Source organism: Accipiter gentilis, chromosome 15 (genome assembly GCF_929443795.1).
Source record: "Accipiter gentilis chromosome 15, bAccGen1.1, whole genome shotgun sequence".
In the NCBI taxonomy this organism is placed as follows: Eukaryota; Metazoa; Chordata; class Aves; order Accipitriformes; family Accipitridae; genus Astur; species Astur gentilis.
Window position 1 is genome coordinate 7,544,205 of NC_064894.1, and position 26,690 is coordinate 7,570,894.

General features: G+C 40.2%; 1 long non-coding RNA gene across 3 annotated transcripts; it reads left to right on the plus strand.

The window, feature by feature from the left end:
- Window positions 1-1,948: 1,948 nt before the first annotated feature.
- Window positions 1,949-22,134, plus strand: LOC126046104 (uncharacterized). 3 transcript variants are annotated; one of them, XR_007508216.1, is made up of 7 exons: window positions 1,949-2,669; window positions 3,832-3,984; window positions 5,516-5,687; window positions 6,296-6,365; window positions 18,296-18,381; window positions 18,708-19,369; window positions 19,530-22,134. It is a non-coding gene; the product is annotated as an uncharacterized LOC126046104 (long non-coding RNA). The 3 variants fall into 3 exon arrangements; XR_007508215.1 differs by having other exon boundaries at window positions 5,516-6,365; XR_007508217.1 differs by having other exon boundaries at window positions 5,611-6,365.
- Window positions 22,135-26,690: the final 4,556 nt, after the last annotated feature.

A 26,690-nucleotide genomic window follows, 5' to 3' on the forward strand; every position in this document is an offset into this window, starting at 1 on the left:
AAATAATTCAATCCAGTCTGCTAGGTTTTGGGTTGTTTCTGGTAGATAGTTTGGAAAGATAAAGTTAAGATTTGTGAGCAGCAATTTCATGCTATGAAAAATCACTAGTTTATAAAATACTATATTTACATTGTGCCAGGTATAAGTATTGAATTATTATCAACATTACAGAACTACAGATTATTTTTTTAAATGTATTATTTTAAAATCAGTACTGTCAAAGAATGCAGAGCACTTATTTGCTTTCCAAAACAGTAAAGAATTTGAAAAACTGTCACTGGGAGGCACAATGCAAGCTTTTCTGTGTATACATCTTTATTTCTTTAGGAATGAAAAGAATTCTCAGATTTACCTTTAAGAGAAAGTGATTAGTAGCAGTTTCTCATGCACACTATTCAAAATAATGTTACTTCTAAGAACGTATGTAAAATCTGACAAACGTGTAAGCAAACTCAATATTTGGAAACAGATATAACATGTGTTCCTTTTGGTACATGGATTGGTGATTTTCCAGGATTCCAGAATGGAAGATGACTCCTTTCTCAGCTTTGCAGAGGGATTTCTATCCAAAAATCCTTGAAGGGAAAGAAAATCTCTCAGTCTCCCTGAGTCACTGGCTGTTTGTCAAGCCAATAACCTCCCTTTCCTTCAGTGCTAAGGATCATCATGTGACATTAAGTGCTCTAACTGCGATACTGATCTGCAAGTCTGATTTGCACAGTCTAGATCTGATTTCAGTCTCGGTGTGGTTTTGTGCTGTTGGATCTCTTCACTCTCTTGATGTCACTGGAATGACTCCCAGATTACACCAGATTATGCCAGTAAGTGAAATCAAATGGTTGGTCAGCTTCTGCTCACAGTGATTGTGTTGTGAATCTAGGATTGATCGAGTGTAAACCTCTTTTGATTTACAAGAGTGTTCTTGTCATTAATGTGTCTTTTTCAGACATGTACATATGAGAGACATCTAACAGTCAGTGCTGTAGGTGATTTTCTATCCATTTTTAATCCTGCTTCTTTTCCATTATTATTCTTATACCAGCTACAGACTGCTAACCTGTAAGTACTCTTGTCATCTTGTTAATCTTTCTTGTGCAATATGAATACTTTTTGAATCTTTGGGATATATCTGATATTCGGGGATTTAGTATAAATTAACACCAGAGACCTTTTTAGGTTACCAGATGGTCCAACACGTTCAGGGATTTGGGGCTAGTTTTACAACGTTTATCTCCAGAAGATGTTTCACATTGTTCTTGCCAGAAAATACTCCATCATTCTCAGGTGGAGGAGAATATAATACAGGGCTTTGAGTCACCGCTGACGATCTGAACAACAGGCATCAAAACTAGGCATAAGGATTGAATCTGTATCTGGAGCTGGTTGTAACAGGTTCTGCTTCAGGTGCTGCCAACTGGCTGCAGCCAGGCTGCAGGCTGAATGGGTGGAGACTGTCCAGGAGCCTCAATGGTGGGTTTTGCCACATATCTTGAATACAAGGGAGTCCTACCAGACATTCTTGCTCTTCTATCTGTCTCTTAGAGCCCGATGTCTGCTATTCTCTAGGGGTCTCCATCTGCCTTCTGTAATCAGGTTCATTTTTCTGTCCCTGGGACGTCTGAGCACCAGTTGCATGGGGAACAAGCAAGAGGAAGTAGCAGTATAAATACATTTCAAAGTTATGACTTAATAGACCTAATAAAGACCTGGTGGGATGATTCGTCTAACCAGGAACATTAATATAAACAGTATAACTTGTTCAGGGTGGGTAGACACAGAAAAGGATGTAGGCGTTACCTTATGCGTTACCTTACATGCGGGTGCTACTTGCTTTGAGGTTAAGAATAAAGAGGGACATAGGTTGCCTCATAGTTCCTGAGTAACATGTAAAGGAGAAAAAGTGATGACATCCTGATGGGAGTCAATAGTGGGCCACCTATCAAGGAAATCACGTGGTGAGTCTTTTGTGAGCAAAATTAGCCAAACTCAGTGCCACCAGCATACTTTGATTAAAAGAATTTCCACGCTGGGCAAGGAATACGGCTGCCCTCAGGCGGTCTGGCTAATCTTTGAAAAGTTTTCGTGGAAACTTTTTGTTATAGAAGTTGGAGAAAGCAAAGAGAGATGACATTTTCCAGATTTGATCTTCATAATTTGGTAGAGCCTAAAGGAAAAAGTAACAGTTAAAAACAACTCGGGCACTTCATGAGCAGTCATGAAGCAGCAGAATTCATGACAAACAGGAAGAGCCGCAATGTGCTTCAGCAGAGCAGATTATAGAAATTCAGAGAACTAGTAAGTGAGATCCTGTGGGAGACAATTCTGAGAGAGAGTTAAGCACAGTAGGCAGTTCTTTAAAGAACTATGGTAAATGCAAGTTTATGCAAAACTATGCAAAAGAAACTATGCGAAATTGCAAGTTATGACAGTGCGGAGGAAGCATAGGAGCTGCAGATCACTCACCAAGGAAAAGACTTTTAAGAAAGATGAATGGGTGAACATTTGAGGCCAAAGAGAGAAAGTCAAAAGCAGAGAGTGAAACCATGTGATGCACAAGTGGCATTTCGTCTCAGCATGTTAGTGCACTAACAAGTGCAGGAGCCTAAGGAACGCCTTGGTCCACTTCTCTGCAGAGTGAAGATTATTGGCAAACAATGGCTGGAAAGCTGGTAGGTTTAGTTCCTTCTTTGTTTCACTCAAAAGGTCAGTCGTGAGCAGATGATAACATGAAACCTGCACCATGACAAAAAGGGTAGAATTTGAAAGGGGAAAGAAAGCATTCGAAGTTATGCAAGTAAATGAGATATTTTCTGATCAGCTAGTCCAAAATGACATTCTGAAAGTCTAGAAAAAGGTAGAAAGAGTGCCTATCTTTAAAAAGAAATAGAAGAGAGAGGTTAAAATTGTAAACCAGATAGTTAATTTCAGTTCCTGTAGAAATGGTGGCAAATGTAATTAACATACTGGTTGCGAAGATTTAGAAAATAGTACATAAAGAGAAAGGAGTGGTCAATAAAAAATATGTCAAGCCAAAATAATTCCATTCTGTCATGGGATAACACTTCATGTGGCTACAGAAAAACAACTGATGTCACATCTTGATTTTAGTGAGCCTCTGGACATGGTCTCCTGGAACATGAGAATTGGCAAATACCTTCTAAAAGCAAGGTGATATACAAATATATGTGAATCACCAACCCACATACAATCTATCAACAGGATAGTGCTGGGTTGGATCATTTTTCAATAACTACTGTACTTTGCAGATATCAAATGATCATGACAGCTTAGGGTAAAACAATGTTTGGTCAAGGTTGTGGCCAGTTTCAGATGTGTCTTTTGCTCCAAAGATTGTCTTTTCAAGTTTTATTTTATAGCCTTATTATAATGTTACTGTATATTACTGTAAATTATGATGAAGTCTGTGGAAAGACCAATCTATAAATGGAATCTTGAAATAAGTAAGCTAGGAACATACAGTCTAGGTGAAAATGCTGCAAGAGAAAGAAATCAAACTGCAGCAATACATTGAGTGGTTGGGTTTTTTTCCCAGAATCTCCTTGTTCCAGAATTAGTTGATATTTTCTTCAATGACTTGGGCAAAAGTGAGGGTGTTTATTATATTTGCAAATGATACCTGGTTAGGAGGAAATGCAGGTAGAGGATTAAAACTCAAAATACTCATGATAATTTAGAGAAAGATCTGAGACAAATCAGGATGTAATTCAATAAGAAAAAGTGTATGGCTCTGTACTTAGACAACAATAACCATCTACCCAAGCACAGGCACCAGAGTGCCCAAGTAGCTGTTTTGGTTGGTTTTGTTTTCAGAAAAGGAGTGAGGAGCTTGTAGAAGATCGTGAGATGAACGGGAGTTGGTAAGGCCATGCAGCTGCGAAAAAGCATTTGCCGTCCTGCATTGTGGTGATAATCCTGGAGGAAAAGAAATCAGTTTCCAGCTCCCTGGGCTCCCTGCCTGCCCTGGTATGACCCAACATCTCGCTGCCCCTTGCAGTTTGGTATCGGGCATTGGTGAGCTCCTGTGTCACCTCAGACTATAGGCATCCTCATGGGCGACCTGTACATCTAGCTCCTTTTGCTTCTGATCTACTAAAGTCCTGATTTTCTTTTTACTTTAAAACTGTTAACTCAATGGAAAATATGCCAACCTATAGTTATGCAGTAGCTTATGCCTGCCTAGGAGTGGTAGCATCCTGTAACTCTTCCACCACTAGAGTGTGTGACAAAACATCTGTGTGACAGGGGGCTTTAGAATGGTAAGCAGATTTGTTGAAAAGCACACAGCATTTTGTAAAAAGTGTATACTTTCACTTTTAGAACTAGCTAAAACATCTCATAGGAAGTTTACCCTTTTTCGGTTTAAGGCTTGTCCTTGAGCAGTTGATTACCCTTACACCACTCCCCCCACCCCAGATATATCCATTATCCAGAACTGTCCATTAGGTTGGTTTTGGAACCGGTTCCTGGCTCGAAGACTATTCCCAGATATTTCAGTCCCTGAAACGCCACCGTGGCTGAATGTTATTTTCAGGGAGAGGGTGGAAGAACTGATAATAGAGAGTGTTACCAGAGCAATTCAATAACAGATAGCCGAGCTGTCACTGGGGTAGACTGCTCCAAACTCCAGCAAAGCCTTTCACCAGGCAGATACACTTTAAAAATATGAGAGATTTTGAAGGATTCTGCCACTGTCATTTCCCATCTATATCATACTAACAGAAGTGAGATAAGCTTTCGCAGTACTGCTGATATCTGGAGGGTTACTGTACCACACCGGACTGGCATATGTTCTGTTTGTTAAATACAATGTGTAGTAAATGTTTTCAGGAAAATTTTAAAGATATTTATGAATTACATTGGAATTACTTTGGATTTCCTTTCCGTGCCTCAGAAAAGATGGTTTAGTTGCAGCACGGCCAAACGAGGCACTCTCTGAAGGAGAAATATGAAAGCGTTGTAATGACAGAAGGCACTTCTGCTATGTGACCAAGTCAGCGTGTAATGCATTACCTTATCCATACCCGACCTTACCAGTCAGTGCTAAGGCCTTCTACAGAAATGAATCTGGCTTCTAATACTGAGGAACTAAGGCCTTACAAATGGATTTTGCATGAATAAAGCACATTAAATCCTCCATTTCAAGCCCTCAAGCTGATGTCATGTCTTTGGGAAAAAAATGTATATTTGATAAGAAAATGAGAAATACATTTTCTGGCGAACCACTCTTCTACATTTGTCTTATTATTATCATTTTAAATCTGAAAGCATTTGGAAGCTGCTTAAGAGGTTGGAATGTTAAATTAATCAGAGATGACGGATTAGTGGGCAGATGAGATCAAGTGCTATCATGAATTGTTGTCATGTGACCCTGAAATTTAAGGTGGCATCAAACTGTGTAGTCAGTATATCTCCAAGACATTTATAAACCAGTATTTCTAAAGGAAGCAGGTGATATAATACCATTTTCTTCTTGCTTTTGGTGTTCTGCTTGTAGAAGAGGAATCAGAAGAATTCAGTAACTGTACGAAAGTCTTTGAGGAATTCTATCAAATTATCACGACTGTGAAAATCTACATATTGTTTTGGCAGGTGCTTGGAAGTAGCACACTCACCAAAAGTTTCCTGATCTCCAAGAATCTGCTGCCCACCAGGCTGGTCAATCTGAGGTGGAGTCCTTGTAATGAACCTGCCGCCTAGGGCCAATGGAAAGATTTGTGCAACAGGCTTGAATCTTCCTTCCACTTTTTTCCCCAGCATGTTTCTGTGCATATCTCCAACTAGAAGGACAATTAATAATTGGATATGGTCTATGGACTGAACTAACTTGCTTAAGGAAAAAAACTACACCGAGATATTTTTTTCATTTTTGCCAATAGCCAAAACCAATAAACAGTAATATGTTGTTATTCCAGTGATGACGAAAGTTATAATAACAATTTCATTTGTCAAGGGAGGTCTGACTATTTTTGTCCTTTAGATAAAGATGAATAAGAACTTGAGTTACACATTTTATTAAATAGAGAAACGTAATTGTTTTGTTCCCTGGTTTCGGAGGACAGATGGAGTGTAAAACAGCACAGGTGAAGGAGGCTTGAACACAAATTTGTAACAATAACTTAAAAGTCAGATGCCGACCTGTAAGTAAGAGCCATGTGACATAAATAAATCATAGCTGCGTGGCACATTTGAGCTAGGTATTGGATATAAAATAGCAATTAAATGGCTGGAAAGCAGCTGCTTGCCTGTCTGTAAGACATCTGGCTTTTTTCCTCAGCTCAGGAAGAACTTGCTGCTGCAGCCAACTGTTGTGTTTCAGGGACCTGTTTTATTTTCCAGCACAAAATGTAAGTGCAACGTGACACAAAGCAATTTCCCCTTTTAAATTGCTTAGAATTTGTAGGTTCCTTTCTCTGGATCTCTACCGCAGAAACCTCTGCTTCTTCTGCCACCCTTTGCTGCTGCCTTTCCTACTTGCCCCCGATCTCCTAGTCAGGCTGGTTTGATCATTATATTTGGCAGAGATTCCCTGCCTTTAAAAGGCCCACTACTTTGTCTTAATGGTGCTTTTATTATTTAACACAGGCCAGGGAAAGATCGTGTTAAATGTTGCTTTATGAGCCAAATACAGCCATCTGAACGCCGTGGAGTCAGGAGGCTGCAGCTACCGTTGCACGCATTGCACTGCCTGGCGGCGCGGTCTCCTGGTGCCTGCTGCTAGCCTCAAGCCATAGGGCAGTTTTCTTTATATCTTTGCTGATTTCTCACTCTCCTGAGGAATTCTGAAATGTCGAGAAAGACAACGTGGAAGCATTCATTTGTCCGAGAGACACACAGTACAACAAAGCTATAGCTCACAAGCTAAAATTCTTCTTTCTTTTTTAAGGAATATAGGAAATGCGATTTCCTTTTCATATGAGATGAATGGAATTCACTTCTGTCTTTCTGAAAACCACTGAGCTAGCTGAAATTCAAAAAGCCTTCCACTTCTATTTTCTACTTTCCTTTTCCTGTTTTCAAATGTTTCGTGAAGCACCCCCTGATAGAAAAGATCACTCTTTGCTCCTTGTTTGTTCCAGGCTGGCTGGTATATACAAGTTAATTTTTCTGGTGAGATGAAATACCCATATGTTTTTCTTGTGAATCTTTAGGAGCTAGCTGAGGTATAATCTGGCATTCTGTTTATCCATGTCAAAATCAAACTAGGTTTTGTAAGTGTTTGGGGTTTTTTCTTTCAGAAGAAGAAATTATGGAAAAAGCTTTGTTACATACAGTTCTGGTAACACAGCATGGACCATTTTGGGGTGGAGTGAGTAACAGCGCTGGTGGCCAACAAATAAATCTATGTGTGTGCGTGCACGCATGTCTGTGCATGTGTGCACGTGCATCTAAAATAGCACTTACAGAAGTGGAAATTCAATCATTGTCATCTGCTGATGATTTTTTACCCTAAGACAAGGTCCTTAACATGATCTTTTACACTTGCTGTCCACTGCTGAGTTACAAGTTCTGATTTAACTACAACACGGATAAGGAGACTATGCACTTGCAAAGAAATACCCTGGGGATGTATCACAGAACATGCACCAAATTCACTTTTAGCAGTGCTAAAATGAAGACCACCACAGACCTTAGTACATTCTCTCCTAAGTTGTCACTTTAAATTTTCCATTAAGTTATAATAGCAAATGAATTCACAGACTGACATAACAGATTATATAAGGAGTTATTCAACTATGTTATATTAGTCTATAAGGGTTCCTTCAGAGTGAGAGAGAAGCTGTAGCTACAGCAGAAAAAAAGTTTCTCTTTTCACAGCATTTAGTCTGAAGCATGTTCGCTTTAGAAACTCTCTCCTTGGTTGTGGTGCAATGGGACAAGTTTTCACAGTGGGCAATTAATTTTAATCAAAACTATCATCCATTTTAGCTAAGAAACATATACATTCAAGTAGTTTTGAAGAACGTCTGCACCCTTTTGTCCTTTAAAAATACATAATCTGATTTGGCAGGGCACATTTGTGGTGTTTCTGTGGTTGATTTTCTATTAAATTTATTTAAATACTCCCATTCTTGAGAAAATAAGCTAGGTGAGTTGGTTTGAGACATTCATTAAAGCCTACTCCAAACCATGTTTTATATGAAAAATGGCTTTGCTACTGAGAATGATTGGTATGTCAAGAATTTCATTTCAGGCAACATTTTTGTTATTAGAACAAGCTTCTGTTGTCTACACAGGGGTTTTGTTCAGAAAGATATAATGCAAGATAGGAAAAAAGCATCCTTCCAGTGTTCTTATCTACTATGCAATACTTCTATTGTAAGCATAGATAATAACAATTCTAATATTTTTTTCATTTCCTTGGGTGCTGCTTCTTACTCACATCTTATAATGGTCCTCATGATTTTACTGCTACTTCTCTGGGGGCTAGAAAAATAATCAAAGAGCTTGTTTTTCAGTGAGCAGTGTACTTGTTTATTGAAACGTTAGAACTGGATGCCTTAAAGGTGATCTTTTAAATCCCTTTTTCCCTTTTTGTATTTCCTGTGTAAAATATGAAGACTACCACATTAAAACATGTTTTCCTTATTGTTTTCTGCATCGTTAAAACTTGACAGGCCCATTTCTCTCCTGTTTCCCTTTGAAAGACTACCAGTTTCTGAAAAGAAAGGAAGGAGGGAGGATTGAAGTAGGTCACAGCCTTTTGGTGACATCACCATGCCAGTCCTCTCAAACTGCCCCAAAAGCCAAATCATCCATAAATGGGGAGGAAAATGAGAATCTGATTAAAGCCAAAAGAAACAAAACAGACCGATAGTTTGTTCACTAGGTTTTTGTGGTTTCTGTTTTGTTTTGCTCTTGTTTATAGCCTGCTCCACCCTTGCCCTCCTGGAAGTATTATTATTTCTCTCTCTTTTTTTGTGGACTGATAAGCAAGTTTTAAAATTCTCTCAAATCAATACAACTCTGCAGCAATCAACTGTGTAGGACCATAGGTTTCTCTGGGTAGCAGATACATGTTTCTCTCCATCTTGGAAGACATCTACCATACTTTATTACTACAGTGACTATTTTTATACAACCCTGCTTCCTGAACAGCAACCGCATTTCCAGAGACTGTTTGCATATGCCAGCAGCAGATAAAGTTAGCACATTAAGCAAGTGAGGCAGCTAAGGAATGGGGGTAATGCACTGGCTGGTGCTTGCTCTCTCATTTCTATTTTTGCCTGTCCCATCCTGACAAAAAAAATACCCCGCTAAACCAGAAAATGAAAGTGTGTGATACTTGCTGGGAGATAAAACGCCTGATTATTATATGCTGCCTCTGACAATGGGCTGACAAGACAGCGATCAGCACAAGATCGTCACAGCTATTGGAAGTGAAGCACCACACTTCACTTGATCACAAGTGATTTTCTTAATGCATCTTTTGCCTTGTCTAGTGTAGAGTGTACAAAGTACAGTGCAGTTGATCTCAGGCAAAATACCTGGAGCTTCTTGAAACCCAGAAATTGTTTGGACACCATTAGATGAGGAATCCTAGAAGCAAATGAAACAAAAGAATGATGAAAGGGGAAGCTGGGATGACCTTGCCAGTCAGTGTGTCCTCTCAGGTCAATGTTAAACACAGCAGCGAAGGGAACAGACGCCGACCAGCAATCTTCTGCACGCCAGCTGAGCGAGCTGGATACTGGGTCCCTGGGAGGAACCCAGGGACATGTTTTAAATACTCCTCTACCCTATCTCTTACCAACAGGATCCTGTAATTTCCAACCACTTCCCTGTTTGCCTGTCTCTGAATGTCAGCAGTAGGTAAAGTTGACACACGCAGCAGTTGAAGCATTTAAAGGAACTGCAACAATTCGCTGGAAGAAGTTTATTGTAATTTGTAGTTGTGCTTGATTATTTAAAGGTCACCTCTCATCTCTACATAATCAGTTTTTCTTGCTTTTCTTTTTACTTTAACATCTGCCAAACTAAAACAATCAATGAGAAATTAAGTATGGGGAAAGCAATGACTTTCATGCACCAAAAATCACAGAATCACTGAATGGTTGAGGTCGGAAGGGACCTCAGGAGATCATCTGGTCCAACCCCCTGCTCAAGCAGGGCCACTTGAAGCAGGCTGCCCAGGACCATGTCCCGATGCGTTTTGAATATTTCCAAGGATGGAGGCTCCAGAACCTCCCTGGGCAACCTGTGCCAGTGCTCAATCACCCTCACCGTGAAAAAGTGTTTCCTGATATTTAGATGAAATCTCCAGTGTTTCAGTTTATGCCCATAGCCTCTTGTCCTGTCAATTAAAAAGGATGTGATAGCCTGCAGTGAAACAAATAGATGGAAGCTAATTCATTTATTTTATTGTAGTGTCCAACCAAAGTATGTAGCACATGAGAGTGTCCGGCAAAATCCTTGGTTCATTTCTGGGAAAGAAATGAAATTGCATGATGAAACCTCCTCAGCACTGTCAGCCACTCATGGATGCAGGGTTTGGCACTGGACATGTTTTTAATTCAAAAGGTGTGAAATATTACCTTCAGTTAACTCGACAAGCATCTTTCTTCCATCATTTAGTCTTCAAACCCACAAATCTCAGCAGCAAGTACCACATAAATCTTTAAAACTGAGCAGTAGGTAGAACCTGCTGCTTTTAATTCTCTTTCAACCTTTGCTGAGCTGCTGTCCTTTAAATTGCCACTACAGCTACTTAATTTTCCTCCCCAGCATTACCAGTTGTTCAGGTTTTATTATCATTATTATTCATCAATTTTTTCTTTTCACTTGAACGGTGGAAGATAATAGCCATGTCACAGTGATGCAGCACTAACTCCAGGCACCAGCCCTTCTGATGTCATGGCTGTGTCTCTGGTGGTGATCGTGTCACGGGGGGGGTTGGTGACATGGGAGGACCAGGATGGGTATAAAAAGGGCTGCAAAAACCCGGGCTAGCAGGCAAATATCCAGGCGAGCAAGGACTGAGAGGAGAGGGCAGGGAGAGGAGTGCAAGGAGGGGAGGGCAGGGGCTGCTGCCCATAGCAGTGGCGGGGTGGCTGCTCCTCCTTTGCTGTTTCTCCTGTCTATTACGGCTGGACACCTGGACAGGGATGTGACCAGACCATGGCACGCTCCTGTCCACTCCCTCCTCTGCCACTCAGGTGGAGAATGGTGTAATTTTCTGCAAAGGCATTGACCTAAGGATGAGAAAACACACACGGCCCCAGTCTGTGCACTATCATGGTCCTACAGGCACCTGGAAAGTCCTTACAACCCCGGACGAAAGGAACTCCATACCACCCTCCCTCTCTCTACTTGTCATGGTCTTACAAGAAGCTGGAGGGTTCCCAGAGCCATGGATAAGTGGAGTTCCTCACCATCCACCTTCTCCGCATGAAACTTATCTCAGTATAAAGTTTCTGACTCATGAACCCATTGGCTGCTTCTGGTTTGTGCTGTCTTTTTATGGGAAATCTTTTGGGGTTTTTCTTTTTGCATAAAGGTTGCATAAGCCTAAATTTCTTAAGAAAGATCCCCTAGTGTCAGGCTTTTCCACATAGACCAGCTCCTCAAGAGCAAGGACTCAAATTTCAATATCTTTCGCCCCGATTCCAATTCTCCTTTTGGGCCACATTTTTCCAATTAGATGGAACAACTTTGTTACCTGATATCAAAACTGCTTTTTCTTCCATAAGGCCAGAGTCTCTTTTGTCATTCCCTTTTGTTCCATGCTCTTTGTTTAGTGAGAAAGGGAGGGTAGGCACTCTGGCCTAACTAACTTGAAGCTATTTTCGGAAAATCTGCCTAAAGATAGGAAACGGGCAGGCTGTTTTGTTCTTGCATGAATCCAGACCAAAAATTACTTTCTTACTTAAGAAAGCGCTGGAGTGGAACTGGAGATGACTTGGAATATAGTTGTATCATGTAGATCTTTTTTTACCTTTGTTTAAAAAGGGTGTTTAATAAATGGCATATGGTAGGTAACATAACTGAAAATAGATGCTGTTACAGGAGCAGGGATCTGAGATTTCCTTGGAGACCTAAGGTATGGCATATTGAATTGACGTGATTACTGCTGTAGTTTTATCATCCCTATTTGTTTATGTGACAATTACAATTATTACCTGGAGGTTCCAAGCAAGATTAGGGTTTCATCACTTTTCATACTACAAAAAGTATAAAATAAGTTTGTCCCTTCCCACTCATTGCAAATTTACGTGGCAGTTAAACACAGCACTGACATTAACGATTAACTAATGAAAGACATTCACAGCAGTACTTAAAACCAACCCCTACCATGGCACACCGCAGTCTTAATTTTGGTGGAAGAAGAAGATGGCTCTAAAGAATAAACAGTCCTTATGTGAGCCTGTCATTGCACTAAATTAACCAAGATTCCTGGCTGTAAACAAAGAGATCTTGGCCAGCTTCTTCCTTTGGCGAGCTACCACCAGGAGTACCATGTAGTTCAAGATAGAGAGTTAGAAGAAACATATCAATCAAACTACTTGACATGTAAGGCTTTCATTTCACCAATACTGTTAATTCCCTCTGCCTTTATGCCTTTATGCAAAGAAAGGTTTATCAAAAGAAACCATTTGGTGTTTTTCAGATGGTGTTAGGAAGATAATAATTGCCTTTTTAGGGAGAAAAAGGAATAAAGTTAATTTAGAAAGACTAAAGCTGCTGTCATCTTTTGCTCTTGTAGACCTGTTTCTTTGAAGCCAAAGCAATAAAAATCTGCACACAAAAGAAAAGAAAAAAATATCTGCAAAGGAAGAAAATGTAGCCCACCTTTTCTAGTGTCTCAGAGAGAATATCTGTATTGAAAAAATTCTCAGGCTACCTCTAAGCAGCCAGCCCAGGATGCTAGAAGTGCTTTAATTGTGTTAGCATGGTACTCCCTTAGGTCTCTTCATCCGGCTGAGGAGTACCATTAGCCCAGGGAAATCACCCTGGCAATACAACTGTACTTCTCCAGTGCCTGAGCTAGCCTGTTCACCTCCAGCTCATACATTACACAATCTAAGCTTAGGCTGACTTTGTCTTGCTGTCGGAGAAGAACAAGTGCAGAGTAGCACAGACACTCATGGACTGAGTGTTGAAAAACCTTTGGCGTAGGGTAAACAGGTGGGAAAAACAATTCACAAACAAGCAGGCCAGTTGCAGTCTGAGAGGTAACAGGAGGCTCTGTTGCAAGGGTCTTTCCAGCAGCACCTTCAACTGGATCAGGAGATACTCCCAAACCGATGTTCTGTTCACTTGTATAGCCAGTTGAACCACGGTCCTGAGTGACCATGCCAGCACATGTGTGATCCATCACTATTGAGTACCTTAAACTAAATAAAAGCATATCCTAACTATCTTAACTATGTACGTACGATTGTCCTACACTATCATTTCAACACCTGAAGGAACAGTTTCTATTGACTATTGTCAAGTATCTTATCTTTTACAGTTTGCTCAATTCTACAGCAAGAACGACCTGGGGAGTCTTTGGGATGGCCAGGTTCTCCACCCAGGTTATTAATCTGCACACTGAAGATGTGTGCAGACTAACAAAATGGTTAATATAAATGGCTGCTGTCACAAAGAAAATTTTCACATCAGTATTTTAGTTTTCAATTTGTCTGTTGATCCTCTCATACTACTTTTAGTTTCTTCATATCTTACCCAAAATATGTCTTGGTCCTACAGGCACTGCCAGAAGTCAGCCTCAGCCCTCTAGAAGGCTCTAGAAGAAGACTCTCTTTTTTAAAAATTGTTTTTTAAACCTTGAATTTGGATAGCGCTATGTGTGTGTCTTTAATTTCTATTGAGTTTGACAATTCTATGTAGCAAGCTGTGTTATGATCTAAGTTGTCTATGACAACAAAGCCTAGGCCTCCGCTTAACAGTATTTACTGTTCCTTACCCTGACTCCTGTGCGATAGAAATGATCTATCCACCTGAATGTGAACATCTGATTCAGAAAGTTAGCAGCAGTTAGTAGTCAAACCAGAAAGTGGGAAAATGGGTCTCAACACTTCCTTTGCTTGGGTGACTGAATAGAGCAACGAGATATCATGTTCAAAAATCGGTTGCCTGTCAACTTGCACTGTGTTCCACTCGCACTCCAGTCAGAGGAAATCTGCTCAGCTGCTAATTTTTAATTTGGTATTATTTCTTGCTTTTGATAAGTCTATCTGAATTCAGATATTTACTACTTAGCTTGGATTTATGACATATTCATCATGGCCAATTTTGTAGGAGAATAATTTTTCTCTTAACAAATTGGTTGATGTATATTTGATGCAAATGTATTGACAAACCACATTGAAACACCTGTGCTAGATTGAAATGGCCTTTGAAATGCTGGTGTTCATCAAAATATGCAAATATACTGTAAGGGGCTCTTTCCCGTATCTCTCTACCTGGGACATACTCATAATGTCATTTTACAGAAAGTACATGAATAATAGCAGAGAACTCCCTTAACCTCTATGCCAAAATGTATATGATATCACTAATGTTATTTTTTTCTTCTCCTGATTTATTTTAGCCTTGCCCTGAAAGAACAAGAAAGTTACAGTCTCCATATAACTGGCATTTTGGTTGAGGAGTCCCAGCTAGATCCTCCCTAGATCTTTCATTCCATCTGTCACATGACAGTAGATGTGGACGGTGCCCAGCTGAGATTAAAATTACCTTTACTTACATAGTGAATCACTCAGTAACTCTATTTAACACACAGAATTGTCATTAAAGAATATTAACTATGCAATATCTCTATGCAGAATTTCAGAAGATAATGTACCTCCTGCCAATTCTGAAAATGAAAAGAAAATTTGATACTTCTGTTTCCACTGTTTTACTTATCTATATTAGTAAAGCTACTTAGCAGCTATGTATAGTAGAAACCAGACATGAAAAGATATACAGAGGAATTTTATTTGTAGTTGCCTTTCAAAGGTAATCCTAGAGAAAAGGGGTGAGATTTACTAGCCAAAATTATATTCAGCATAATTTTAAGACATCCTAGGTCATCCTTCCTACCTCCTTGCTCCAGAAGGACAGAAGTCTCCCATAGGTCCTATGTTATCTAGTAAACCATGTGCAGGTGTCTCAGATACTCCAGGATGTCTAAAATGCCACTAAAGGCCAATGAATTCACCTTCAAGTGCCCCTTGTACTCTTGATATTATACTACAATATAATTAAGTTTTAATTGAAATTTAAGTTAAAATAATGTCATTGGTTATATTTTCATTTATGTCTTTATTTTCTTATATTTTGTTGTTTTAAACTTCTTGCAATACAGTATTTGGGGGGGGGGGGAATGATGTGTACATTGTGTACACTGGCAAGGCAGAAGAGGCTGGTGTGTGAAGCCAACAAAGCTAGGACGTAATACTGGCAGCACTTTCAACAGACTATCCATCTGAATTCCTAGCCTCTTGCACTAATCATTGCTGAACCTTGTTTTGTTTAACAAACTTCAGACATCAGGATATATTTTAAAAGGCCTATTGCAAAGTTTTTGAAGAAGCTTTAAACTTTTTTAATAAAATTCTTTCAGATTTTCTTCCTTGAATTGAACTGCTTGTCTTTTTTCCCCAAGCAGGTAAATGAGGACATAGGATCTTATTTGTTTATCGTGTACCTAATCTACTGACTTGGACTCACTTTCTTTACAAAATGGCATTGATAGCAAGTAATGAAGTCTTAATAATAAGCCCCAAGACTTCTGTCCATCCATCCAAATCAGCAAGCAGTTACCTTTCCTTGACTTGCCCATAGTAGATCAGAGTTTGGAGGAAGGAGTGACACCCAGCTGCTCAGAATTCCTTTAATTCCCTATCATTGCTGAGCAGCTTCCTGTGGTTCTTGAGGAAGATTGAAATGAGGCATCTAATTGCAATTTAGAATTCATTATCTACTCTTTCTACAGGCCACCACAAATTAGCCAGGAAAGGCCAATGTCAAATCATCTGGGGAACTTAACAGAACATCAAGAGTCAGAACAATTATCTGACTCAGAGTAATCAGCAAGAAGTTTGTTGAATGAAGAATGTATTACCTAAAATCAATTTCAACACTCCTGTCCGTAGACAGAATTTTAGGTAGTACTACTGAGTGCATATAGTCACTAAACAATGATTTTCAAATTAATTTCAGTCATTAGTATTTGAGGTTTTGCACACACTGCCAAGGAAAGAGCATTTTCCTATAGGATTTTAAAGCTGCCCCTGAAGTGCGGATAAGCTTTAGCGTGTGCAGGTACTGCATATAAATTAGCACTCACATCTAAAAGCAATGGAGTGAAAGAGGACCTTTTAAAAAGTGATAGTTATTTTATCAGGAAAGTGTTATCTCAATTGTCAATAAGTTCATATTTTTAGTACTAATTTTATCTTTGAAGTATTTTTCTCATACTTTTTGCAGAGGCAAATTGGAATGAGAGTTCCTTCCATACAGCCAAGGTGGATCCATCTTAAATAAAAACAAGGCTAAGAGCATGAAACTTTTGCTGAAAGCTTGTTTCTGTTTTATTGACCATTGTGCATTTCAAGATGTCCCAGATGTAGCAAAATAAGTACAAAGACAGATAAGCTGCAGCGTATTTATTGCCAGGTAATGGTGAGCTACTCCCAGGAAATTAGATGTAGCTCGCTGCTTTCACATCTAGCTAGTTGCTTGCACTTCCCCACCCACCCCCAATAATTAAAGAGGCAAAGAAGAGTGCTGGAACTGAACAGCTTAAAATGCATTTGGGATTGTCTAGGAGAAGAAACTCACAACTGTGGCTTCCTCGTTGGCTCATTTGGCACATGCTGTTGATACGGTCAAAGTGCTTGGCTACGTGGGTGGATGTGGCCAGACCCAGAGCTCGGTGCTGGCTTGTCCAGGGCACCCTTGTCCAAAACCTGTTGGCATTTACCGCTGTGTCTTCTGATAGCACCTCACACATCCGTGCGTCACATGGACAAGCTCACAACAGCCAAACTAGCAGGGTGGTGGGAAAGCGTGAAGGTCTGGCTGGAACACGCGCTTAACACAAGTTACCTCACTGGAGCGAAAGAAAGATTGACTATGGTTCTTTTTCACAGAGCTCAGGAGAAAAAAAGGGGCATGCCATCAGCAGAGAGTGCAGGCAGCCTGAGCTAGTATAGATGAAGTAACAAGTGACAAGAAAGGAATTTGCCGGTCAGCACATACATGGTTTGGGCAGGCCTTTCCGACTTCCTGAACATCACCCTGCTAAGCACATAGCAAATCAGAAATACGCCCCGGGTAATTACAAAAGGGTGAATAAAAGGGCTACATTCACGTGTCTTATTTTCTATGTCGTACAGTTCTGTATTTTACAAGCTGTCCCTTTCTATGGGAATCTTATTTCCAGTTCATATACGAGCACTATATGAGCAAGCAGTAGCCGCAGTTAAGTATGTAAATCTATGTAAATTTGAATAGCATTTTAGAATATCAAAGGAAATAATATTTCATGAATAAAGTTTGTCATGGTTTAAAATAGGAAAAAAACTCTACAATAAGATTTCCAGTTTGATTGTTTTGCTTTCAAACATCAGAATACACGAGTTTTTCAACTTGTAGAGCAGTCTCTCAAAATTAATGTGCTGTGAAAGTAAAATGACTTTGTTACTCTTTGCATGCTTTGCTTCCTTATCCAAGAGTCTTCTTGCAACCACCTAATACCAGCTACATTTTCAAATGTCCCTTCTTCTCCTTATTGCAGATAATTGGAAGCATCTGCTCCATTCTCAGAGCGCGCACTCCCATGCTTATAGCTGAAAACTGTGATCGCAGCATATCTAAACATCTCTTCATCTTCCCAGCTTCAACTTCATTTTCTAGCTCTGATCACGTACTGGAGTAAAGAGTTGGTTATTTTAAGTAGTCATTCCTTGATTTATGTCAATTTGACAAAATTGCAGAACTGCTGTAATTTTCAAGTCAATTCTTTCTCCACATGCCACCTGTGAACTAAAAAGGATGTGCTTTCCAAAAGAGATTTGGTGGCTGGTGCTCTGTGATAGGTTCCTCAACCATTCCTGAAATTTTGTAAGTGTTGCAACTTGGCTGACATGCCAGCAGCAGTTCTGCCGTACAAAAGACGCCGAGTATCCGAGGTCTGGTTATGGAAACGATCAGTCTGGGCACGCCATTCCCTTTGGTTTGTGAGGATCCTTTCAGGCCGACTGCCCTACATACAATCAAAGAAAAGAGATTCTTACACATTGAGAGGACCCAGTAGGCTTATTTCCACTACTGCTTTTTGCAGGGCTTGCTGGTTACGAGGGCCAAGAGTCTGACAGTGGGGACTGTCTCCATGAGTATGTTCAGCTTGTGACAGGTTTTGGAACACAGGTAAGAGTGAAAGAGGGTCTGCAGTTCTGCAGCAGAGGTTGGTATCTTGTCTGTGGGGGAGACTGTGTTTGCCTATAGGTGGTAGTTCCTGTTCAGAAGAGTTCAGACACAAAATACGCAGGTTGCTGGTGCGTGGCAGCATTGCACAAAGACGGCAGAGTTAAAGGAGCTTGGAGACTAACTTAACTCCCGCTTTCCTGCTTTTGATAAGTTTTGCAGATGTACTAAGACATTTCAACATCCCCCAAAAAAAGGTATCTTGAGTCTAACTTGATGATACATTTTTTACATTGAGAATCATTAAGATGTTTAATTTGTGTCTACAGGCAAAGTAGGCATCCAGTCTCCCATAATAGTCAGTGACATCCAACCCACAAAACCAACGTGTCTGGTAAGTGACTCGGCTCATCCTGAGGCAGAGACTCGCTCCCTGGGCTCTCTCCACTGACTCGGAAGAGAGGTCAGACACCCGTCTCTGAAACAATAACACCTGTAAGTAGACGACTAGGGCTGGTTGTCTTCAGTTGCAAATAGAACACCTCCCCAAATCTCCTGTTATCGTTGCCCTGAAAGGGACCTGCTTTTGTAGGAGTTAACGGAGCTGTACAGGAGTGCTTGGGGTACTATTGTGCAAAGTAAGGGACTCTGTGGGATTTCTAAATCCTTCTTCTCACTCCTGGCCACTTATTTATGAAGCAAAGGCGATGAAAATGCTCTTTCCTTTCTCTTTCCCATGATCCAGTTACAACACATAACGCTTTCTACCATTCTCTTTAAATCATTATCATTTTGAAGCTACTAGCACATACAGAGTTGTTTTTCCTTGTCTGCTTACGGACTTAAGTGTTGCAAGTAGCAGTTTAAAGGGTGACTGAAAACACAGTGATATTATAGCCTGGAATCCAGTCAGACCCCTTTCCAGCAAGCATCCAAGCCTGGACTCCCATCCCTCTACATTCCTGGAGGTCCTCACTGCTTCCCCCATCAGGTTTGTGCTATCTATCCCCCTTTCACTTCATCCTTCCTCTTCCACACTTCCACACTTCCCTTCATGAATACCACAACCCATCTTCGAATCCCCTGCCCCTTAAAACCCTTCCCTTGTAGCCAGCATTTGCTGACACAATTTTTCTTTTTCTTGAAAATAGTGTGATCCCCTTGTGAACTTCTTCCTGCAGACAACATTTCTGCAGAATAATATTTGTTGAAAGCTTCAACCAGCTGACAGATTGCAGCAAGCAGCTTCTTTCTCTGGAGATTTTTGCCAACAGTCATGCTCAAGTGCCTGGGGCTGGGCAAGGCTGGCTCGATGACTGCTGTACATACCCGAGAATTGCCTAATTCATGTAAATCAGGCAGGGCAAAATGCTTTGTGGTAAGGAAGGGTATGTCTACAGAGGCAGATGCCTACAGGTGCAGTACATCTCTAATCTGGAAGCTTTGTACTCTGTGTGATCTATTCTGCTTCTTAGGAAGGCCTGATATCATGTAAGCTTGGCTATCTGATGTCTGCTAATGGAAGGGGTTTCTGTCAAAAGAAATCTACACAATGAATAGAAAACTACATTCGTCTTAGGATCGTTTTTGTTTCATAGTCTTTCTGTATTACCCAACTGTCCTGTTGTCCATCTCCAGCTCCTGCTTTCCTTGCTGGACATTCAATAATATTTTCCATTCTGAACTTTCTCTGCTATTGGATGCTTTTTTGTCAAAAGTATAGCAGCCACTCTTCTGAGAAGTAGGCTAGCACTCTATTAAGGTGCTTTAAACTTCGGTGCACCAGACTCTCTAATGGCATCTGCAATTTGAATACAGAAGAAGTGGTCAAGACAAGATATTAGTCTGCTGGGACCTGGTATCAGATCTGTTCAAAGGTGATGGAGAAAAAATGAAGAGTCAGAAGACCCAGAACTGCAGTCCTTACCTATCGCCCAGCCTGCTAATCACTCCCGATTTCTTTTTTCACAGCTCTTTTCTTCACTAATGGTTGGCACAATCAGACCATAGGTCATCAACTTAGTGCGAAGAAAATGTCAGCATAACCCAAGCAGAGCGTTTAATAGCTAAATGGCTTTTCCTGAGTAGCAACTCACACTTGTAAATTAATCATGCTGCAACAGTCTCACTCTAGGCTAACTCAACATACCAATTTAACTCATTTTCTGTGTTCTGAATGTGGAAACATTAAATCTAGGTCAATATTTTCAGTAAATTCAATAAATTATTCACTGAGTCAATTATTTTCTTGAGATCTTTTGTACCACAAATTTTCTACCTCATGCCATGGAACCGTTTTAGCATTCATGGAAAGAAAACATTCTTATCTGCAAAGGAACTGTGCAGACATGCATCTTAATTCTGAATTTAACATCACTAGATATTGCATAGCAGGAGGTAAGCAAATTTCTCCCCACCACACATTTGATTATCTTCAGACTGAGACATACTTGTGTCTGTATCAGCTTATTCACAAAGTCAAGAAGGTGAAAACCCTTCATTAATGCAATAAAATTTGTACATTCCTAGAAGCAAGTCATTAAGCAATTTGTCTATCATTGGCTGGAAACCATAATACAGTTTCAGATCACTTGCCTGATTTGTAAATCAAAATGTGATCATTATGATTTAGCTAATCATATTTTTTTAACTTATTTCCATTTCAATATTTGCAGCTCACATGTAGGATCATCAAAATCACACCAAAGTAAAAATTAGAAGTGAAAATTAGAAGTAAAAAATGAATAATGGTCTCCTGTCCTTGTTAGATTTGTAGGCTTGTGACAGAAGTGAACTGTAAGAAAAAGTTGAATGAAAGATATGGACATCAGAAATGCAAAGTTGAATAAGAAGTTCTAAAAATAAGGGCTGGGCAGATGAAAGAAAGAGAAGAATACAAGAGGATGCAAAGAGATGGTTTGGAGGGCAAAGAGAGGGTTGGGAGGTCCGCCAACATGGGGAGGGGCAGCTTTAGACACGCTGTCATAAAAAATTGACAGAGCTCAACCGCCGTAGATCAAAAGTTAAAAGGAAATCTTCCACTAAAATCCTCTCAAAATTGACATGCTCAACATGCTGTTCTTTACCAAGCCAACCCCAGCAGCTGTACTGGTAATGAATGGCTTGAACCGAGATGCTGCCGTAGAAGTTTCAGTCGTATTGGCCAGCTGATGCTCATCGGCTGTGGCAGGTGTTGTTGAAGCTGGCAAAGGCATCCCACTCTGTCTGTCAAATTTACCGTCCCTTCTCCCTTAAGTGTTCGTTTTGCTTTTCATCACTGTCACAGCTGCCCTCCGCGAGAGGTCCTCTTCCTCAGTTGCACTCTCAACGAAAAGTCAAGAGTGTCAGACATACAGGACCACACAGTCAGAACCTCCGCTCCCACTCACTTCCAAAAATTGAACCTTTCTCCCTTTCCGCAGCCTTGACCTGCTAATGGTGATGGTAGGAGGAGTAAACTGTTAGTGCTGCTCCACTGAGCTGGGATTTAAAATGTTCATCAGGCCATTCATTAAAGCTGTAATTATTAATAGGTATTTTTTAAAAAAGGCATCAGGTGTCATGCATTATTTTTTTCCACAGCCTGAGTTCTGATGACTAAGGAACTGCCAGAAAGAAGAGAGAGACTGTTTTCACAGTGTCATACTTGGACGTGTTTAACGAGAACTTTTTATCTTTGAGTTGAACAAACCATTTTGAAGAGCCCTGCTTTTAATGGGGTTTCCAGTTATATTGACTACCGTACAGAGAAGACGTGTCAAGTAACAACTATGTCCAAATAAAATTAGATGCTGCTGAAATCAGAATCTGTGCCTTTCTTAGTTCCAATTCTTTTTCCCAAACCATTCACTATCAGGGGTTATCTAGTTACATAATATTTTACACGATAAATGCAAGCATTGCGCTTTGTTGGCATATCTTACATCTCTATTAGAAGAAGTTAATTAGACCATATTTTTCACGTGCAGGATGAATACGCGCTATCTGAACCCAGATACGTGGTGTTGAACGTTATGGTGATTAACAGTGATTCAATGTACAATTATACATTTTGGATTTGAACTTCACTGGAAAAAACACTAATGAAGTACAATGTTTTCCATTAACCCACTGAGGTTTTGGGACAATGAACCATTAACTCAAAGGCACTTCCCTTCTGAAGACCTAAGGTGGTGAGTACATACACTGATCCTAGTGTGGCCTCATTCTTGATTGTCACACAAGTGCTTCCATAATGCAAATATTAATCTTTAAAAGAAGTCAGCAGATGCATCATATACCAATTCTTTCTGAAGCGTGGACACATCATGAACCACATCGCAAATACTTAATAGGATTTCAAGTACATTTGCAAAGCAGGCTGTTAGAAGCAGTTTGTTGCATTTAAATGGCATAAAAGGTTGAGTTTATTCTAAGCTCTATATTATGTTTGGCATTTGGAATTTAATACAAAACAACAGGAACAAACCAGAAGATAGCTCTGGTACCTATTTTTAGTTGGAAGAAGTCATTAACACACTGCAGCTTACATGACAGGGCCCTTTCCTGTCCAGGACACTCCCAGCAGTAAGCAGAGAGAGATTGGGAAAGCCAGGGATGAGAAATTAAATCCCTGAAACACTTCTTTCTGAGAGCAGGACAGGAAGTGGTGAGAACAGACATTTATTTTTATTCTGAGTGTCTCGTTTCTAGGGAAATGAGCAAACGTAGTGTGAGTTGTATTGGCAAGCAGTGAGTCATTGATCCATTTTCTTGATAAAAAGTACGGAAAAAGTATCCCTCAAGGAGGAAATAAACTGTTGAATTTGGAGCTTTACCCTCAGCTGGGGCAAAATTCTTTTTCTGCTGCTCTGTTGTTGCACCTGACCATGTGAACCACTGTAAAAATGACAAATTTAAATACATAATTGAAAAGAAGTAGTCAAAGAATGACAGCTAATCAACTCCATTTTCCTGATAGCCCCTTGTACTTTATCTTTGTGGTGCTTGATTTGGTGTTATTACTAAAGGCAGTGTACGATCTCCTCAGTTCACAGACTCATTCCACTGAGTGCTGCAAATATTTGCTGAATATTTTCTTTTAGAAACATAGAAAGCTATAGGCACGGTTCCCTGGTGGCATAACTTGCATGTAAAGATGCCTCTTATGTGTTTTTCTTGCCATTACTTGAATCGCCTACAGCATCCAACTACCCTAAGGTAGTGCTTCCTACCCAAGGAGCTCAACCGTGGGCCTGCTGACGACAAGTTTACCACCAAGAGAGGGGACATCAGGACCCAACCTGCTCCCTACTGCCATGAGTTTGCACCAGGGAGCACCAGTGAGGGAGAGGGACCGCTGCAGAGAACCTGGGAAAGGTGAATACCAAATTGCACCACTGACTCCCCGACCTCGCCTCGGACCTGCGTGGTACCCTGTCCTCCTGGGGGCTGAATAGAGGCTGTGTTAGCTCTGTCACCGCAACCTGCGGTCCCACTAGCATTTCGTTAATCTTATTTGCAGCCTTGAAATCCAGGCCAAGCCATTAGATTATCCAAGTTGACCTTTCTCAGGGGAAAAAAAAAAAAAAAAAAAAAAAAAAGGGTTTCTGGCCCACCTCAGACTGAGTTGGGTGGTATTTTTCTACGTGATTTCAGAACTGACTAAGCGATGCAGGATTCGGAATTTGACATGGGGTTTATTTCTTCCTCAAAACAGTGTTTAATGTTTCTGCTTGAGCCTTCCTTTACTACAGAAAAATAGTAAAAAAGTAACTAGAAACAGGCAAAGAGAAAAACACGTCCTGGAGAGACGGAGGGGGAAGGAGCAGAGGAGGAAAGGGAAATGTCAATATAATCAGTGCTGCAGAGGTGGAGATGTTCCAAGCCTGTATCAGGGCAATTGGTCATTCAACTTGATCCTGGATTTGTCAGGAGTACAGAGCCCAAACCATCATTCACTGAGAATACACTGTTCCTCCTACATTGACTGCATTTTTAGAAAAGTCAGCATTTTCCTTGAGAAAACTTTCACAGATGCTCTTGGGTATTGAAGAATACCAGCCTTGCCAAAAGAGGAACCTTAGGTTTCTTGTTATTCCCAGCCTCTGAGTCCTCAGAGCGTCATCTGTTACCTTTCAAATCATTTTTTTGTCAGAATGTGACTTTTTGATTGGGGTTTTTTCCCCTTCTGTCCATGTTGCTTTTACATTTTTCTCCTTCATACTGAAGCAAAAATTTTCTCTTGTTGTTGCAGCACAGCTCCCTTTATGTTTCGCTTTCTATTTCAGCAGCGTGTTGTATTTAATAGGAGACATTTCCAAAAGGGCTGAGGGTCAGACTTTCAAGTTTGCAGCACTTAACGGCCGCGTCTGTTTGAACTGAACATCCATTCAGACAGCTATAAAGGTTCCCTGTTTCACAGCACTCCAGCAGACCGAGCATGGCCACGCGACACAACGCACTGCTGCCTTACAGAGTCCCCAGACAAATCCTGGTGAGCAAGTGCAGCCGTTTGAGACTCAAACCCAGGATTTCTGTGTCAGTGTCTGGGCAACGTGACCTTGCCCCTCCCAAAGCAATTCGGGTCAGTATTGGACTGACATGGTGTCACTGTCCCTTCCAAGTGCGGAACCTGAATTACGTCTTGGCTTAAGCCTGACGTGGAAGAGGCACTTTTCCTTCTCACCTTGCTGCACGTTTTGAAAGAGTGTGACTTCTGTAACAATGTTCACTTTCCAGTCTCTCATTCTGGTCTTGAAGGTTGAACAGCAGCCGTGGTCTTTAAACATGCCTGATCAGCTGTTTAGGCACAATCCGTCTTCTGTGTGAGTGGAGTCTCTGTTAAGGTCACCGTACTTCACCAGCAGCCTGGCTCTACGTGCCCACTTCGTAGTCCTTGACTACTTTTATTAATATTGGGTTATTATTATTATCAGTGAAAATGCTATTGGCAGATCAGAACCAAAGTCATCAAAAAAGCAAAAAGAGATTTTGAGTCCCAAATTCAATGCCTGAATGAAATTCAGCTTTGGGAAGTTTTCTTTGCCATTTCCTGAAAAAATATGCCAAGTATTTTGTACGTTTTGCAGTGGACACTCTGTCCATAACAGATTTGTTATCACATATTCTGAATTTTCTGCATTTTTACTGTTAGCCATGTAAAATGATCAACTTCTTTTGCATATTGCGTCCACAAATAAAAGCAAAACCTAAGAATTTTATAAATCATCTGACATTCCGACAGTATGCTGTTTTCTGACTTCGGATGACTCATTGTCATATTCATTGTTAGCTTGTTCATCTATTAAATGTAACATGCTCTATAACAAGTGACCCATTTCATTTTCCATTCTAATTTTGCCTTTTTGGAGCCTTCTGGTCCAATTTTTTCTAGTCTGAGGGCCAAAGGTTAATATCTTATGATTAGACATCTAAACAGAAGTGAGCCATAGTGACTGCTAAATGAGCAAAGCAGTTATAATTGTGCAGCTTTAAGCATTTCTTCTACTAACTTTCTATAAATAAAAACTGTCCTCAAAGGTTTCAACACAGCTCAAGTCTGAGCTAATACTAACTAAAAGTTACTCCCAAATTCAAATAATTCTGAAGTTAAGACTAACAAAACAATTACCATAGAACTCTATAGAAATGTAAATTTTTTAGATATTTTGCTCAAATTAGAACACCTTCTGACTACATACAGACACAGAATATAAGCACAAAGCACAATCTTGTATCAGATATTCTTGCAGATTAGTACATCTTGATTAGCACATATTGATGGAATGTGATCATTGATGCCATTACAAAACATACACTTTAATAGTGTTCAAGATTGTTGATGTCTGGCAAGCTCTATAACTGCTTTAATATTTTATACTAATAGTATTGCATTGATTTCTTTTAGGCGTTTTTCCCCTCTTTCTTGAGCTTGTGGATCTGCTACAGGCTTTTTGCTAGTTGTGTCCAATGCATTTCAAGATCTGTGTGCCTTTCCTCTCATTCTACACATTTACTTTTCAGCTCTTCCCCCTCTCTTCCAAGAAGGCCAGCGTAAATAAACAATTTCTGCGGCCATAAAGGCTTGTAAAAAGTCTGAATGACAAAGTAATGAACACTCTTTGTGACTGGAGTCAGCACAAGTATTTATTGCTTAGCAACAAAGACTGATGTCAAGGAGTTTTGCCAAATGCAGATGGTGAGTAGGTTTGTTGAAAAAATGAAATCACTCTAACACAACTCTTTACAGCAGATTCTAATATAATAGAAATAAAATGCACTCAACTGGTCGGATTGAAGGGCTCCACAGAGAGGAATCAGGTTAATTTAAT